Source organism: Stomoxys calcitrans, chromosome 1 (assembly GCF_963082655.1).
Source record: "Stomoxys calcitrans chromosome 1, idStoCalc2.1, whole genome shotgun sequence".
In the NCBI taxonomy this organism is placed as follows: Eukaryota; Metazoa; Arthropoda; class Insecta; order Diptera; family Muscidae; genus Stomoxys; species Stomoxys calcitrans.
Genome location: NC_081552.1, coordinates 233,795,949 through 233,814,778, shown reverse-complemented (window position 1 = coordinate 233,814,778; position 18,830 = coordinate 233,795,949). Strand labels below are relative to the sequence as shown.

The window sequence follows — 18,830 nt, the reverse complement described above, 5'->3', positions numbered from 1 at the left end:
ACCAAAGTTCATGATCTTAAAATGTCTAACCTTGTTTTGAGAAATCATTGACTTTTAAGAGTATTTGTTATGCTGTCATTTGTTATAAAAATATACATACGTAATTGTGGCATTGTTTGAATTTTTTGTATTGTTAGTTGTCTTAAGCCGGAGCAAAAAAAAATAATTATTGGGGCGCCATATATGGATATTAGGGTGGGTTGAAAAGGAAACAAAAAGCAAGTGGATAAACCTACTGGTCAAAATTGGTAATCTACAATGGCTAATCTTTATTTAAGCACTCCACTGCATAGATTAAATATCTGCACCCTCTTTTCAACCTAACCTAAGAAAGTTCATCGCGCGATTCTTCCCTTTTATGGACGAAACAAATTTTTGGCTCAATGGGTACGTAAATAAGTAGAATTGTCGATTTTGGAGTGAAGATCAGCCAAAAGCATTGCAAGAGCTACCAATGCATCCAGAAAAAATCACAGTTTGTTGCGGTTTATGGGCTGGTGGCATCATTGGACCGTACTTCTTCAAAGATGATGCGAATTGTAACGTAATTGTAAATGGTGAGCGCTACCATGAGATGACATCCAACTTTTTTTTCCCCAAAATGCAAGAGTTTGACTTGCATGACATGTGGTTTCAACAAGACGGTGCCGCATGCCACACAGCACACATGGACTTATTGAGAGGAGAGTTCGGTGAACGTTTTATTTTACTTTCGGGACCGGTTAATTGGCGACTTAACGCCTTTAGAATATTTTTTTTCTGGGGCTATGTTAAAGCTCATGTCTATACAGACACGCCTTGGAAGATAACATTGAAGCATTTATTCGTGAGATACCTGCCGAAATGTTGGAAAGAGTATGCCAAAATTGGACTAAGCGGATGGACAATTTGAGGGGCAGTCACGGTCAACATTTGCATGAAATAATCTTAATCTGATCTTGAAAAGTTACACTGGAGAGTTAATCTGATCTTAAAAAGTTACACTGGAGAATTAATCTGATCTTAAAAAGTTACACTGGAGAGTTATCGATATATTGCGATAACAGACGAAAATGATTATTATCCACTGTACAGCTAAATTTGAAGCAGATCATATATTGTCATTTTAGTTACAGTTCAAGCCAGTGTTATTCCGATGTATTGGATATATTATTGGGCTAAGTTGCAATGGAGAGTTATCGATAACAGACGAATTTACATATTTTGTATTATATAGTCTAAAAATGAAACAGGCCCCTTACTGGCATGTTTTATTTTAGTTCTACCCAATAGAATTCAGATGAACCACAAGGATTTTCTCCGCAAAGTTGCATCGGAGAATTGTCGATCTTGCGATAACATGTGATTTGGGTATAATCTGATCCCAAGTTTTAGACCCGTAATAAAAGAAACAAAAAACAATTTGATGGGTTAGAATCGTTTTATTCTTGATGATCTCTGCTTTATTTGTGAAGTGTAAATCACGTGTTATCGATTGTAATCGAATGATTTCGATAATTATGTTTTACAACTTTGTTGTCCCCGAAATCTATTCAGTGTCACACGATAACCCATATTCTCTTGTAATCAAAATAAAAACTCTACCACTATATTGTTTCGTTAACAAAAAATTATCAAAATTGCCATTATCAGCTTATAGCAAGTAAACGCGTGTTAAGTTTGGTCGGGCCGAATTTTATATACCCTCCACTATGGATCGAATCTGTCTAGATCTTTTCCCGGTATGTGTTTTTGGCAAGCATATAATAATAGAAAAAAATTGCTATGATATTGGAGCTATATCAACTTATGGTCCGGACGATAATAAAACTGAATGTAGAAGTCGTTGTGTAAAATTTCAGCCAATTCGATAAAAATTGCGCTCTTTAGGGGCTCAAGAAGTAAAATAGGGTGATCGGTTTATATGGGAGCTGTATCAGGCTATAGACCGATTCAGACCATAATTGACACGTATGTTGAAGGTCATGAGAGTTATACGATCAGTCGTTGTACAAAATTGCAGCCAAATCGGATTATATTGGGTTGCCCAAAAAGTAGTTGCGGATTTTTTAAAAGAAAGTAAATGCATTTTTAATAAAACTTAGAATGAACTTTAATCAAATATACTTTTTTTATACTTTTTATCAAAATCAAGCTAAAAGTAACAGCTGATAACTGACAGAAGAAAGAATGCAATTACAGAGTCACAGCTGTGAAAAAATTTGTCAACGCCGACTATATGAAAAATCCGCAATTACTTTTTGGGCAACCTAATTGCGACCTCTAGAGGCTCCAGAATCCAAGATCACAGATCGGTTTATATGACAGCTATATCAGGTTATGAACCGATTTAAACCATATTTGGCACAACTGTTGGAAGTCATAACAAAACACTTCGTGCAAAATTTCACAAAAATCGGATAGGAATTGCGCCCTCTAGAGGCTCAAGAAATCAAGATCCCAGATCGGTTTATATGACAGCTATATCAGGTTATGAACCAATTAAATCTATATTTGGCACAATTGTTGGAAGTCATAACGAAACACTTCTTGCAAAATTTCACACAAATCGGATAGAAATTTCGCCCTCTAGTGGCTCAAGAAGTCAAGACCCCAGATCGTTTTATATGACAGCTATATCAGGTTATGGACCGATTGAACCACACTTTGCACAGTTATTGGAAATGATAACAGAACACCTCATGCTAAATTTCAGCCAAATCGGGTGAGAATTGCGTCCTCTAGTGGCTCAAGAAGTCAAGATCCAAGATCGGTTTATATGGCAACTATATCAAAACATGGACCGATACAATCCCAACCGACCTACATTAATAAGAAGTATTCGTGCAAATGTCAAGCGGCTAGCTTTACTCTTTCGAAAGTTGGAGTACTTTCGACAGACAGACGGACGGACATGGCTAGATCGACTTACAATGTCATGACGATCAAGAATATAATGGGTTGCCCAAAAAGTAATTGCGGATTTTTCATATAGTCGGTGTTGACAAATTTTTTCACAGCTTGTGACTCTGTAATTGTATTCTTTCTTCTGTCAGTAATCAGCTGTGACTTTTAGCTTGCTTTAGAAAAAAAGTGTAAAAAAAGTATATTTGATTAAAGTTCATACTAAGTTTTATTAAAAATGCTTTTACTTTCTTTCAAAAAATCCGCAATTACTTTTTGGGCAACCCAATACTTTATGGTGCCTCAGAGGAATATTTCGAGGAGTTACAAACAGAATGACGAAAGTAGTATACCCCCATCCTATGGTGGAGGGTATAAAAAAATAATTCATTAACAATAAACCTCTCTAATATTACAACATGCTTATGATCACATCAGTCTATTGCCAAACAAAAGCTACCCGTCCCTCAATCAATGTTTTGTTTTTCTATATAAATCTACTCGTATTATGGACCATACTTCAAAATAATTGTGGGCTTCGTTGATCAACAACAATGCGATGAGATGACAAGGCAATAAAACAGAAAGAGACAATTTTTAATGGCAAGCATAGAGAGAAAAGCAAAAGTGAGGGTGAAGCCAAACAATGAAAACTTGGCCATTACAAGCATACAAGGCATAAAGACAATGACCACTATAATCGCTGGGGTGGGGAAAATGCTATTAACCACATCATCCTTCTTAATGTAAACTTTCTTTTGTAATTTTATAGGAAATCTTCTAAATGTCGAGAAAAGTTGTACATATTTTACTTTAATATGTTCATTATTTTTCTTTCATCTTTTTTTGCTTATTATTGCTGATTGTTGTCTGGAATTCTGTTTATTTATTCATAGGGATGCCATGTGTTTTTCTTTTCGTTATTGTTTATGTTGCTCTTTTGTGTGGTGCTGCCCCCAATGTGGCATCGAGGATTTATTTATTAATAAAATCTCTGATGTATGCCATCATTGGTGCATGCCTGCCAATCAACATCAACAATTGGAGAAGTCAAAAGATCAAGAACTGGGGAAAAAACTGAAGTTTTGCAATCAATTTATATTCGAACTAACATTTAATTGATAGGAAATGGCTTGCCGAAGGCTTTACAATGCATAAAAAGGGAGGCTGCTACTGAGATAAGTAAAAAAATAAAGCTTTAAATCATATTGATGTTCAATTGGCTTTAAGACCTTTGGAGGTTTATGTACACCATATTGAGACTTAACAATATTGGAAAAATTGCCATTTTTTTAATGCAAAGTTGTATTGTATTTATCGATATCATGCCGATATCAGAGCCGATAACAAGTAGATTTTAGGGAAAAGTATCAAGATGAAAAGGGCAAAAGTGAAAAGTTTGATATCCATTTTTGAAACTAACGTTTACAAAACCTATCCTATAAAATATTGGGTTGTCCAAAAAGTAATTGCGGATTTTTCATATAGTCGGCGTTGACAAATTTTTTCACAGCTTGTGACTCTGTAATTGCATTCTTTCTTCTGTCAGTTATCAGCTGTTACTTTTAGCTTGCTTTAGAAAAAAAGTGTAAAAAAAGTATATTTGATTAAAGTTCATTCTAAGTTTTAATAAAAATGCATTTACTTTCTTTTAAAAAATCCGTAATTACTTTTATTACCAATATATAACAAGTAAGAGCGTGCTAAGTTCGGCCGGGCCAAATCTTATATACCCTCCACCATGGATCGCATTTGTCGAGTTCTATGCGCGGAATCTCTTTTAAGGCAAACAAAGAATATTGAATAAGAACTGTTATGCTATTGGAGCAATATCAAGTTATAGTCCGATTCGGACCATAAATGAATGCTCAACATTGTACAAGTCATTGTGTAATATTTCAGTTCATTCGGATAAGAATTGCGCGTTGTAGGCGCTCAAGAAGCAAAATCTGGAGATAGGTTTATATGGAAGCTGTAACAAGCTATTGATTGATTCAGACCATATAAGACACGTAAGTTGAGGGTCATGAGAGAAGCCGTTGTACAAAATTTCTGCCAAATCGGATGAGAATTGCGCCCTCTAGAGGCTCAAGAAGTCAAGACCCTAGATCGGGTTTATATGGCAGCTATATCGGGTTATGTACCGATTTGCGCCATACTTGGCACAGCTATTGGAAGTCATAACAAAACATCTCATGCGAAATTTCAACCAAATCGGATGAGAATTGCGCACTCCAGAGGCTCAAGAAGTCAAAATCCAAGATCGGTTTATATGACAACTATATCAAATTATGAACCGATTTGAATTATACTAAACAAAGTTGTTGGAAGTCATAATAAAACACCTCATGCAAAATTTCCGCCAAATCGAATGAGAATTGCGCCCTCTAGCGGCTCAAGAAGTCAAAATCCATGATCGGTTTATATGACAGCTATACCAAATAACCGATCAAGACCCAAGATCGGTTTATGTGGCAACTACATCAAAGCATGGACCATACTTAGGGCAGTTGTTGGAAGTGATACCAAAACACTACGTGCAAAATTTCAGTCAAATCGGACGAGAATAGCACCCTCTAGAGGATCAAGAAGTCAAGACCCAAGATCGGTTTATATGGCAGCTATAACAAAACATGGACCGATTTGGCCCATTTACAATCCCAACCGATCTACACTAATGGAAAGTAATTGTGCAAAATTTCCAGCGGCTAGCTTTGCTCCTTCGAAAGTTAGCGTGCTTTCGACAGACAGACGGACGGACATGGCTAGATCGACTTAAAATGACATTATGATCAAGAATATATAAACTTTATGGGGTCTCAAATGCATATTTCGAGGTGTTACAAACAGAATGACGAAATTAATATACCCCCAACCTATGGCGGAGGGTATACAAATATCGGTAACAATCGATTAAAGCTGTTGTTATCGATATGGAGGAAATCTATTAATTCGACAAATGGAGGTCTAAAAAAATATATTTTTATATTCGTGATCTTTCAAAAATCGATTAATTATTGGGTTGCCCAAAAAGTAATTGGGGATTTTTTAAAAGAAAGTAATTGCATTTTTAATAAAACTTAGAATGAACTTTAATCAAATATACTTTTTTTACACTTTTTTTCTAAAGCAAGCTAAAAATAACAGCTGATAGCTGACCGAAGAAAGAATGCAATTACAGAGTCACAAGCCGTTGAAAAAATTTGTCAAGGCAGACTATATGAAAAATCCGCAATTACTTTTTGGGCAACCCAATAATATATCTGCACTTATTATCAATATGGAAATACCCACAAAAAGGGTTTGACAATGGAAATTACTGTACAATATATCTATCAAACAGAGATCAATAAATATATCGATTAATGGAATTCAAGTTTCAAGATTTCCAATACAAAGTTGTACTGGATAGTTGATGACAACAGCCGAAAAAAAATAAAAAACGGCTAATGTGAAAATTTCGGAATGTTGTTATAGATACGGAGAAATGCCAAATTTTGGCAAAATCGGACAATAAATGCGCCTTTTATGGGCCCAAGACCTTAAGTCGAGAGATCGGTCTATTTGGCAGCTATATCCATATCTGCACCGATCGGGACCAAATAGAGAAAGGATGTCGACTGGCCTAACACAATTCACTGCCCCAAATTTCAGCAAAATCGGATATTAAATGTGGCTGTTATGGGCCTAAGACCCAAAATCGGAGGGTCGGTTTATATGGAGGCTATATCAAGATATAGTCCAATATACATGTGCAAAGTGTCAGTTCAATATCTCTTTTTTTAAAGACGGTAGCGTAGCGATTTTAACGACAGATGGACGGACATGGCTAGATTGTCTTAGATTTTTACGGTGATTATAAATATAAATACGTTATAGGGTCGGAAATGGCAATTTCGATGTGTTGCAAACGAAATGACAAAATGAATATACCCCCATCCTTCGGTAGTGGGTATAAAAATCTAGCAATTAACATATCGATTATTTATTTTTCCTTATTATCAATATAGAAAAAAAAACCACAAAAAGTGTAGTACCATTGTATGTATGTATCTCTCAAGCAGACATCAATAAACATATCGATTACTATCTAGAGTTAAAGAGTTAAAGTAAACCTTAAATTGTTTGAAATGATTAATCGTCTTCAGTTGCGTTACCATCCAAGTGACAACAACCAGATAAAACCTGAAATATTCAACACTTTTGACATTTCAAGAGCAAACACTTCATAATGAAAATCAATGATGTTAGGATGCTTAAAATTGCTATATATGACTTATGCCAATGGCCCAAAAAAAAAAACAAATCTGTAAAAAAACACATTTGCATAAAACAATTTTAATCAACAAAAGGTTCGATTTAATTTGAGAGATGCTGTGACTGCAGGCTGCGCTGCTTATTTTGACGTCCAAAATAGAATCTATGATTCCAAGACTGAATAGTTATAGATTTGATGGAAACCTATAAAACATATTTTAAACCATATATAACTTAACTACAATAAGTATCACATTAAAACTAGTAATGAAAAAACAACAAATTTGGAAAAAATGTTCTTTATTTTTCAACAAAATCTTCTTTAAGCTCGATACATTTTTTCCAACGATTTTCAACGGCTTTTATACCCTGTTTGTAATATGAACTGTTTAGCTCCTTAAAATAGCCGTCAACCACAACTTCTACCACTTTATTTGTAAAATTTTTTTTTTCCCCCAATCCTTGTTTTTAAGTTTGGAAACAAAAAATAATAATAATGGTGGATAATAGAGCGCGCTGAAGCAATTCGAACTTTAATCCATGGATCTTTCATCGCAATGGTGGATTTGTGAAATTGTGTCAATTTTTTTCCATACTTACAAATTTACTGAGATTGTTGACTTTTTTGAAACTTAAACATATATTTAAGAATGTTGTCACTTTTCACGAAAGTATATTGGGTTGCCCAAAAAGTAATTGCGGATTTTTCATATAGTCGACGTTGACAAATTTTTTCACAGCTTGTGACTCTGTAATTGCATTCTTTCTTCTGTCAGTTATCAGCTGTTACTTTTAGCTTGCTTTAGAAAAGTGTAAAAAAAAGTATATTTGATTAAAGTTCATTCTAAGTTTTATCTAAAATGCATTTACTTTCTTTTAAAAAATCCGCAATTACTTTTTGGGCAACCCAATATAATAATTTCCTTGTTTACATTTGAATGGAATGTTATTTTCAGCTAATCTGAGCCATGCCCAAATCCAACCTGTTCTGGTTAAGTGGATCACCGCAGGTTGGCTTGAAGATTTCTTCCTAGTTGCGAAACGTATGGGCTTTACGCCTCGAAGGAAACTTGAATTAACAACAATTTGTAAGTGCGCTTGCGCGGCGGCGCTTGAACGCCTAAATGCATATGAAATTCCTAAAAACGGCACATTTTTGTCACATTTCAAAAAAAAAAAAAAAAACAAAAATTTGTTTATTTTTTTATGCTTTTGTTGTGGTTTTGAAATACACTTGACTTGAAGCGGCAGCGTTAAAAGATATTTGCAACTACTAGTGAATACGCAGCATGGCAATTCCAATTCCATTCAAAGTAGGTGTTTATGAAATTTAATGTACAATGAACTCTGCCGCCAAGTGTGATTTGATGTTGTATAGACGACATACGGACAGCCTTGAGGCAGACGAAGAAGACGAGTTGAGCGGTTTGTTTTTTGCAAACTTGTGGAATGTTGTGTAGCCGACATGCGCTTGATAAGTTTTTATTTTTCTTGGTACGCCTATATTTATTTTTATTTTTTATTTTTTTTTAATTTCTTCCAACTTTGCCATTTTTTCCTCGAGTAGCTGTGTGTTCGTTTCTACATATAAGGAAAATGAGTTTGTGCAACATTTTTGCCATATATGCGGAAGCCCATTAAGACGGCTGTGCGATCACTTCACTGCGTCTTCACACTCTGGGCGATGAAGAAGATGGGAAATAATGTGGCCTTAACTAAAGCAGTTTTATTCACCTTTTTATTGTAAAGTGTATCAGGCCTTATTTTTTACACATTTTACTTTATCTGAATTTGTGTGTCCGATAGTCCAAGTTTTGTGGTTGAGTCTATTTTGAATTTTAAATTAAATGCAATTTTTCAATTGTTTTTAACGCATCAAATGGAAAAACCAAACCAAAATGCCAAAAAAAAGAAACTGCATTGAAAAAAAACCATAATTAATTTATGTACCTACGTGTTTTTATTGTTTTTGTTTTTTTTTTTTTTTGCTGTTCGATTTCAGACAATAACCTCAGCACTGCCTTAAATGAATTGGATATGGTCTTTTTGTAAGAAATTGAACAAAAAACTATAAAAAAAAAAAAATATTAAAAATCATCTGCTTCATTCATTAGTTCGAGGGTATTTTATTTAATGGTCATTATTTGTTGTAATCGCATGTCTGCACAGTGTTGCAAAATCATTAATAGGTAAAATTATATACAAAATCAAATTTTTACAAAATTAAACAAGTAAAAAGGCCGGGCCGAACTTTGGATACCCACCACCTCGGGTAAACCCACTTTCGCCCAAATCCAATGAAAATTGGATTTTCCGATCCAAACCATATTTGGGGCGGATGTCGGGAGGCCTAAAACTACCCACTGTTTCCAATTTCAGTGAAATTGGATAAAAAAACTAGAGGCTCAAGAAGTCAAGATCCCAGATCGGTTTATATGGCAGCTATATCAGGTTATGAACCGATTTAAACCTTATTTGACACAGTTGTTGAAAGTAAAAATAAAAAACGTCATGCAAAATTTCATTAAAATCGGATAAGAATTGCGCCCTCTAGAGACTCAAGAAGTCAAGACCCAAGATGGGTTTATATGACAGCTATATCAGGTTATAAACCGATTTGAACCACACTTGGCACACTTGTTCGATATCATAACAAAACACGTTGTGCGAAATTTCATTCCAATCGGATAAGAATTGCGCCCTCTAGAGACTCAAGAAGTCAAGACCCAAGATGGGTTTATATGACAGCTATATCAGGTTATGAGCCGATTTGAACCATAGTTGGCACACTTGTTGGATATCAAAACAAAGTACTTCGTGCAAAAATTCATTCCAATCGGATAAGGATTGCGCACTCTAGAGACTCAAGAAGTCAAGACCCAAGATCGGTTTATATGGCAGCTATATCAGGTTATATACCGATTTGAACCATACTTGGCACAGTTGTTGGGTATCATAACAAAACACGTTGTGCGAAATTTCATTCCAATCGGATAAGAATTGCGCACTCTAGAGGCTCAAGAAGTCAAGACCCAAGATCGGTTTATATGGCAGCTATATCAGGTTATATACCGATTTGAACCATACTTGGCACAGTTGTTGGATATCATAACAAAACACGTTGTGCGAAATTTCATTCCAATCGGATAAGAATTGCGCCCTCTAGAGACTCAAGAAGTCAAGACCCAAGATCGGTTTATATGACAGCTATATCAGTTTATGGACCGATTTGAACCATACTTGGCACAGTTGTTGGATATCATAACAAAACACGTCGTGCTAAATTTCATCCCAATCGGATAAGAATTGCGCACTCTAGAGGATCAAGAAGTCAAGACCCAAGATCGGTATCAAAACATGGACCGATATGGCCCATTTACAATACCAACCGACCTACACTAATAGGAAGTATTTGTGCAAAATTTCAAGCGGCTAGCTTTACTCCTTCGGAAGTTAGCGTGCTTTCGGCAGACAGACGGACGGACGGACGTGGCTAGATCGACATAAAATTTCGCGACGATCAAGAATATATATACTTTATGGGCTCTCAGACGAATATATCGAGTAGTTACAAACAGAATGACGAAATTAATATACCCCCCATCCTATGGTGGAGGGTATAATAATGCTTTTATGGGCTTCAGACCCTTTATCGGGAGATCGGTCTATATGACAGCTATATCTAAATATTGTCCGATCCAAACCATATTTGGGGCGGATATCGGGAGACCTAAAACTACCCACTGTTTCAAATTTGAACGAAATCGGGTATTTAATAGGGCTTTCATAGGCTTCAGACCCTTTATAGGGTGATCGGTCTGTATGGTAGCTATATCTAAATATAGTCCGATCTGAATCACATTTTGGTCCATTGTTAGGAGGTGTAAAACTACTCAATGTTTTCAGCAGAATCGGATAAAAAATAAAGTTTTTATGGGCTTCAGACCCCTTATCGGCAGATCGGTTTGTATGGCAGCTATATCTAAATATAGTGCGATCTGAACCATATTTAGGTCCTATATTAGGAGGCCTAAAACTAAGCACTGTTTCAAATTTCAGCGAAATTGAAGAATAAATAAAGTTTTTATGGGCTTCAGACCCTTTATCGGCAGATCGGTCTATATGGCAGCTGTATCTAAATATAGTCTGATCTGAACCATATTTAGGTTCGGAGTTGAGAAGCGTTAAACTATTTACTGTTTCAAATTTCAGCGAATTTGGACATTAAATAATGTTTTTATGGGCTTCAGACCCCTAATCGGGAGATCGGTCTATATGGCAGCTATATCTAAATATTATCCGATCTGAATCACATTTTGGTCCTATATTAGGAGGCCTAAAACTAAGCACTGTTTCAAATTTCAGCGAAATCGGTTAAAAAATAAAGCTTTTATGGGTTTAAAACCCTTTATCGGCAGATCGGTCTATATGGCAGCTGATAGTCCGATCTGAACCACATTTTGGTCCTATGTTAGGAGGCCTAAAACTAAGCACTGTTTCAAATTTCAGCGAAATCGGTTAAAAAATAAAGCTTTTATGGGCTTCAGACCCTTTATCGGCAGATCGGTCTATATGGCAGCTATATCTAAATATAGTCCGATCTGAACCATATTTAGGTTCGGAGTTGAGAAGCGTTAAACTATTTACTGTTTCAAATTTCAGCGAAATTGGAAAATAAATAAAGCTTTTATGGGCTTCAGACCCTTTATCGGCAGATCGGTCTATATGACAGCTATATCTATATATAGTCCGATCTGAACCCTATTTGTGTCAGATGTCGGGAGCCCTAAAACTACTCACTGTTTAAAATTTCAGCAAAATCCGATGAAAAATTAATACATTTTATGGCCATTAGACCCTTTATCGGAAAATCTGTCTATATAGCAGCTATATCCAAATATGGTCCGTTCAAGAGCTTAACCAGCATGCATTAAAAAAAACGTATCTGTGCCAAATTTCAGCTCAATATCTCAATTTATGAAGCCTTTAGAGTGATTCCAACAGACGGACGGACGGACAGACACACGGACATCGTTAAATCGTCTTAGAATTTTACGACGATCCGAAATATATATACTTTGTAGGGTCGGAAATAGATATTTCGATGTGATGCAAATGGAATGACTAAATGAATATACCCCCTATCCTACGGTGGTGGGTATAAAAAAAAAACAGTAAGGAAGGGCAAATTTCGGGCGATGCCGAGTGTACAGTACCCTACACCTACACTATAAATACAAGGTGAGAGCTATATCCAATTCTGAACCAATTTTGATGGACCTCGTCGGATGCTTTCAAATGGACTATTAAACAATCCGTATCAAATGTAGCGCAAATATGTTTGAACTGTAATAACTACGGTTAACAAATGAGCACTTTATTGCAATATTCGGACGAACATATATATGGGAGCTATATCTAAATCTGAACCGTTTTCGAGGAAACTCCTCAGATATTGTGGAAGTCGTCGGGGAAATCGTTGTACGAAGTTTTGGCAATATTGGTCAATAAATGCGCTCGCAGTGGCTCTAGAAGTGAAAATCGGGCGATATACATATATGGCAGCTATATCTAAATCTGAACCGATTTCTAGGAAATTCACCAATAATGTCGAGAGTCAAGAGGAAATCCTTCGTATTAAATTTCAAGGGATTTGGTTCACAAATGACCATTTTATAGCATCACCATCTAAACACAGGGCCCGCTCCGCTGCACCTTTTTTCACTCTCTGACTCACTCACTTTTATCTGAGCCCTATACTACCTCACGGTCAGGAAATAAGTCATGTTTAGGGGTGCTGGTACGGCCTTTCAGATGTTTCGCCCCCATATGGATAACATTTTCTTGCTCTAATCCCAAATACCATTCATTTGAGCCTTATATTGCTGTGGTCGATAAATATATCCGGTAGGGGGGTATTTTTGAGGGTGAGGAAGGACGCCCATATATCAGATTCGAGGTCTTGTCTCAAATACCTTTCATTTGAGCCCCATATTGTCATTATTCGTTAATATTACCATTTGGCGGGTTTTGGAGGTGGCGCGGTCCCCCTAAATATCCCACCCTAAATATGGATATCAAATTTATGTTCTTGAGTTACTATAAACAAATTAAATTTTCCTAATTGCCCCACCCATCTCCGAGATCTGACTTTTTAAGAATAGGTTAAGGGGAGGGTTCGCCCATTAAAATTTGGAATATTAGATCTACTTCATTCTCTTGGTTTTGGTGGTGGATTAGAGTTGTCGAACCCTTTGCCCAGAAAGTGGAAAGTCAGATTTATACTCTACTCCCAGAAACCACATTTAAGCTACATATTGCTATACTCGGTATATATGTGTGCTTTAGGGGGAATTTATGAGGTAAGGCATCCCTGAAACACTGGCCATAAAACAGATATCAGATTTGAGCCCCCTTGCTGTCATAATGCGTCCACTTTAAGGGGTATTTAGGGTGGGGCGGCCACCCACGCACTTGGCCCTGAAAAAAATATCAGAAATCTGACCTCATTGCAGATTTCAGGAGGAGAATTTGCAAGAGCCGTCCAATATGACACCAAGTATCTTGGGATACTTGATGGTTGGAATTGTAACTCCATCGACCATCAAATTCAGCTCAATATTCACCTCACGTGTATTTGTAGTGAACATTGTGGCAGAAAATTTGGTGGCAGATATCTTCAGACCTCTAAACGTTTAACCTAGCGCAGATGTCACCAATATGTGGGCGGCCATATGTCATGATCGTACTGTCTGAAGGTGGTGGAATAGAGGATAGGTAGAGGTTAAACAGCGCCGGAGATATCAACCCGCCTTGACGAACACCCTGTTTCAATCTATGGTGTTCCGACTTCTTACTCCTAATTTTCACAAATGACTGGCGACCACATACATAATTCGGGACCCAGCGTTTCAGGCTTGGCTGGAGGGACGTGTTGGCAATGTCCCCAAATAGGTTGGCATGGCTGACCATGTCGAACGATGTCCGTCCTATCACATGGTCGGAATGATTAAGGCCACGGCAAATGCTGTACGAATGGCAATTTTCCAAAGCGGCTTGAGAGATGTAGTGCTTCAAGCGTCTTGGCTACAAGTGAGAGAAGAGAGATCGGTCTGTACGACTGCCCCTTGCCCTTTGGAAACTTTTCAGAACTCATCTTCCAGACATCGGGTACTATAAGAGTGCTCAAAGACAGGTTGAGGACAGTTATCAGTTATTCGACTCCAACTGGATCCAGATTCTTCAGCATCAGTGTAGAGATTCTGTCGGGATTCTATGCCTTGGCTAACTTGGCGCAACGGATGACATTCGTAACTTCGTCCACTGTAAGTTGTTATGGTTATCCATCGGCTTGGAGACCACAATTACCATGAATGGTTCTCATCCTAGTCCTATCATTCTTAGGATGCACAATAAATTGACAGTTGAACAATCTCTTCGGATCAGTCACGGTTATTTCGCCAAAAGTGACTGAGGTCCTGTCATTCCGTCTACCGGGGTTCGAGAGTGACTTAACAGTAGACCACAGCTTCCCTAAACCGGTGCCTAAGTTACATTGCTTCAGGTGTTCCCGGCCCAAATTCCGCTTATGTTCGTTGACTATCCTTTTTATTTCCAGATTCGGCTCGCCGATACTGAGATTAGTTGGGTCCGTGCAATGAGCCCCATCACGCTCGTCTGCGACGGGAAATTGGGCCGCACTTTTGCTTCTCGACCGTTTGGTCGACCGGAAGCCGCTGCTGAGTTTATGATGTCTCGGGATTTCCTCTCGGCAACTAAATGTGCTAGTTGATCAATGAAGGAGGCCACCGAAGCGCAGAGGTTAGCATGTCCGCCTATGACGCTGAACGTCTGGGTTCGAATCCTGGCGAGACAATCAGAAAAAATTTTTAACGGTGGTTTTCCCCTTCCTAATGCTGGCAACATTTGTGAGGTACTATGCCGTGTTAAACTTCTCTCCGAATTTGCCACTCGACATCTCTCTTCAATTTGGTCCTGATCGCTCCAGAATTGGATATAGCTGTAATATAGACCGATCCACCAATTTAGGGTCTTAGGCTCTTAAAACCCACATTTATTATCCGATTTTGCTGAAATTTGGGACAGTGAGTTGTGTTAGGCCACTTGGCATCTTTCTTCAATTTGGCCTAGATCGGTCCAGATTTGGATATAGCTGTCATATAGACCGATCTCTCGATTTAAGGTCTTGCGCCCATAATAGTCGTATTTATTGTCCGATATTGCCCAAATTTGGGACAGTGAGTTGTATTAGGGCCTTCGACATCCTTCTTTAATTTGGCCGAGATTGGTTCAGATTTGGATATAGCTGTCATATAGGCCGATCTCTCGATTTAAGGACTTGCGCCCGTAAAAGGCGCATTTATTGTCCGATTTCGCCGAAATTTGGGACAGTGAGTAGTGTTAGGCCCTTCGACATCCCTCTTCAATTTGGCCCAGATCGTTTCAGATTTGGATATAGCTGCCATATAGACCGATTTCTCGATTTAAGGCTTTGGGTCCATAAAAGGCGCATTTATAATCCGATTTCCGATGAAATTTGACACAGTTTCGTTGAAATTTGACACAGTGACTTATGTTAGGCTTTTCGACATCCGTGTAGTTTATGGTTCAGATCGGTCTATATTTGGATACGGCTATACAACGATACAATACAAAGACCAATATTTTGATCTACAAAAAAACAATGACTTGTACTTATTAGACCTCTCAATATCCGTGTCGAATTTGGTCCAAATCGGACCATATTTTGATAAAGCTGCTATGGAGGCATAAATTATGCATTTTTCACCGGATTACTATTTGGTCCAAATCGGGCAATATTTCGATAAAGCTGCTGTGGGGGCATAAGTTATGCATTTTTCACCGGATTTTGACAAAAGTGGTTTACATATATACCCGAGGTGGTGAGTATCCAAAGCTCGGCCCTGCCAAACTTAACGCATTTTTACTTGTTTTTATATCCATTCCCCAAAAACTCAAAACCTGCTAACCAATTCACTCAAGATATCAACACACACTGTGCTAGCGAATATCAAAGGTGACTTCTTTTTCCATCACTTTTTGTTTTTGGTGAATTTTATATTGTTAGCATAGAGCGATTTTTTTTTAAACCGAAAAAATATGGAGTTTAGGTATTGTAGTAGTTTTATTTTCAAGGTTCATGCGAGCAGATAAACAATTTACTGGTTTACAGTCTGTCTCATCGGCTTAGTACTAACCCGATGGCCAGGCCAGGCGGCAATGGTAGCGTCTGTATTCAGGTTTCATATCGGGGTTTTATGTACAACATTTTATTTTTTTTTGTTTTGTTTATTTTTCGCTAAACAATGATGATGAATTTCGTCATTGCTAAGCACCAGGCCAGCACAGCCCGTGCCACCACCACCACCACCAGTGTGGTGACGAAGAAGATGATGTTGGTGTGCGGGGGAAATTAACAACAATTCATGCTGGCCGCAGAGCAGATCACAACCTGCTTGCCCTCACAACACACACAACAGCTCTACAATCTTCGGAGAGTATCGATGATGATGACAAGCATGAGGACTGACTCTTAGTTGACGTTCGAGGAGAATGGACAATGATGGATTCCATACATTGTTCTATGGGTGACTTGCAAACAGTGTTGCCGTTTTGTTTGGAAAAGGTGGATAAATGTTGGCCTGGCTAAAGCTGAGTATTCTGTTCAGCTTTTAAGGCGGAATGCTGTCAAACTCCATATAAAAAAACGTCGGCGAAATGCTGGAGGAATATGGGCGAAAAAGTATTACTCTGTTTATAGTGAGGAAAATGCCAAAAAGAAATTTTAGTGGCAACGCTTGACATCATTGTCGGCATCATTTTTGTTTTATTGGTTTCAATGTTTCATTTTTCTTTTTGTTATTTTATTTATTTGCGAAAAAAAAACAAAAAAAAACATAAGTGCAGATATAAAACGTCTTTTGATATGAAAATAATAACAAAACCTAACTGTCAAATTCCGCTCGCGGATCAATTAACAATTTCCGCGACTATTCCGAAAGCAGAATAGAATACCAACTCTTATTTTAAAACATAGATGGGCAATAACACACAACCGTACATGAATTCCCATGCCCGCGGGTATAGGAAAAACTAACAGTAATTTACGTACAGTGCAAGCAACTTCGTGTTGCTCGTTGGGCCAACGCATTGTTGTTATTTTTCATAGCTACAATATTTCACTTGGTTTACGGTGGGGTTTACTGCCACTAAAACAAACACAATTTAGTATTTTCAACTGTGTTAGAGTGCCCATCGCTGTTTTAAAACTAAGGGTCGGGATAAACCTGCAATCTATAACCCATTTTCTTGCCTCATGATTCAGGGACAACATCTTTCTTTCCTTTTGCTTTTATTTTTCTAACAAGATGGACTGACGTTATTGGTAGGTAACCCATTCAACGAAGGTTTTTGTTTACGCCTATAAGAACATAAGCCGAAACCGTAAGTGCAATAGTATGCATGTCCCAGCTGGTTTAGAGCAAACGAGTCAAACATAATTCCCTAATCCTAAAATTAGCAACTTTAATTTTACATTTTTTCGGCCTAAAAAAGCCCATGTGGCAACCCTGGCACTCTACTATAGTTGCAGTTGATCGTATTACTGCCGCTCTGGCTACCACCACCCGCAGCAGCTGCAGCAGTAATTGCACGTAGTTGGTGGTATGATGGTCAGTCATAGCAATTCTGGTTGTGGAAAATTGGAATCGCATTTAAGTTTTTATTCTAAACAAGTTTTTCTAGATGCAAATTGGTTTTAAACTAAACGGTTTATTTTTTCTCACGAAGAGTAAGCAGATAAATGGGATTTTCTTCCGGGATTTGTCTGTATGTATGCCCCATCTGGGGGTAATGAAGTGTGGAATTTTTATTTAGGTATAAAACTTTTAATTTTGTTTGAAAACACCACATCATTCAAAGCCTTTCACTTAGGTTGGTATATTTTGCCATTTTTTTTTGTAAATTTCTATTATTTTTAATTTCGACTCAGGTATTTATGCACTTTATTTGTCTTGGCTTTGTTTCAAAAAAGACAAAATCACAAATCATTTGAAATTTTCATTTTGTTACACAAAAACTCCACCATTTCTCTTTGTGTTTGGCATATTAACAAGCTGTTGTGGTAAATATTTGGTATTTTTACAATTTGGTTTTTATCTTTCACAAAAAACTGCACTCGCTTTGTTGGTTTTGTTTCTAGTTTGGCGTTATCCAAATAAAATAAGAAAAACCCCGAAAGCCCGAAGCCGTTAAATTATATGCGACGCTACTTCCACTCTCCCGGGTATTAAAGGCACAACTGAATTTTATATTTCCACATTGAAACAAAAAACAACTACAGCAGTCCAAGCTGCTGTCGTCTTTTTTTCGCTCATAATTGCAGTTTTTGTTGCTACGCTTTGCTTTGGCTTTGATCCCCTTCAAAAAAGCCCATCCATCCTATTCATACATCTCAGGCATGGTGTGCTGGTGCGGGGAGGGGGAACATAACCAAATAGTTGTTGTTCAAGTTTTATTAGTTTCAGTTAATTTGCAAGAGATCTCTGGTTTTTTTGTTGTGCTCTGCCTTACTCTTGCTCTCTGTGCTCAATTCAATTGTAGCAAAGCAAGTGAAGCATATATCCCCCACACTTTCCGAAACAAGAAGT

General features: G+C 37.4%; 1 protein-coding gene across 6 annotated transcripts in view; it reads right to left on the bottom strand.

Moving 5' to 3' along the window:
* LOC106092931 (ephexin-1) overlaps positions 1-18,830 on the bottom strand; it is a 186,998-nt gene that overhangs the window by 28,172 nt on the left and 139,996 nt on the right. The window contains exon 1 of one of the 6 annotated variants that reach the window (XM_059362402.1): positions 18,266-18,489. The exons of 3 other annotated variants lie outside the window; for them this stretch is intronic. The gene's annotated coding sequence lies outside the window, so the exon portion shown is untranslated. Of the gene's footprint in view, positions 1-17,966; positions 18,218-18,265; positions 18,490-18,830 lie in introns of those variants that run through there. 2 more of the 6 variants (XM_059362369.1, XM_059362436.1) reach the window with 2 other exon arrangements.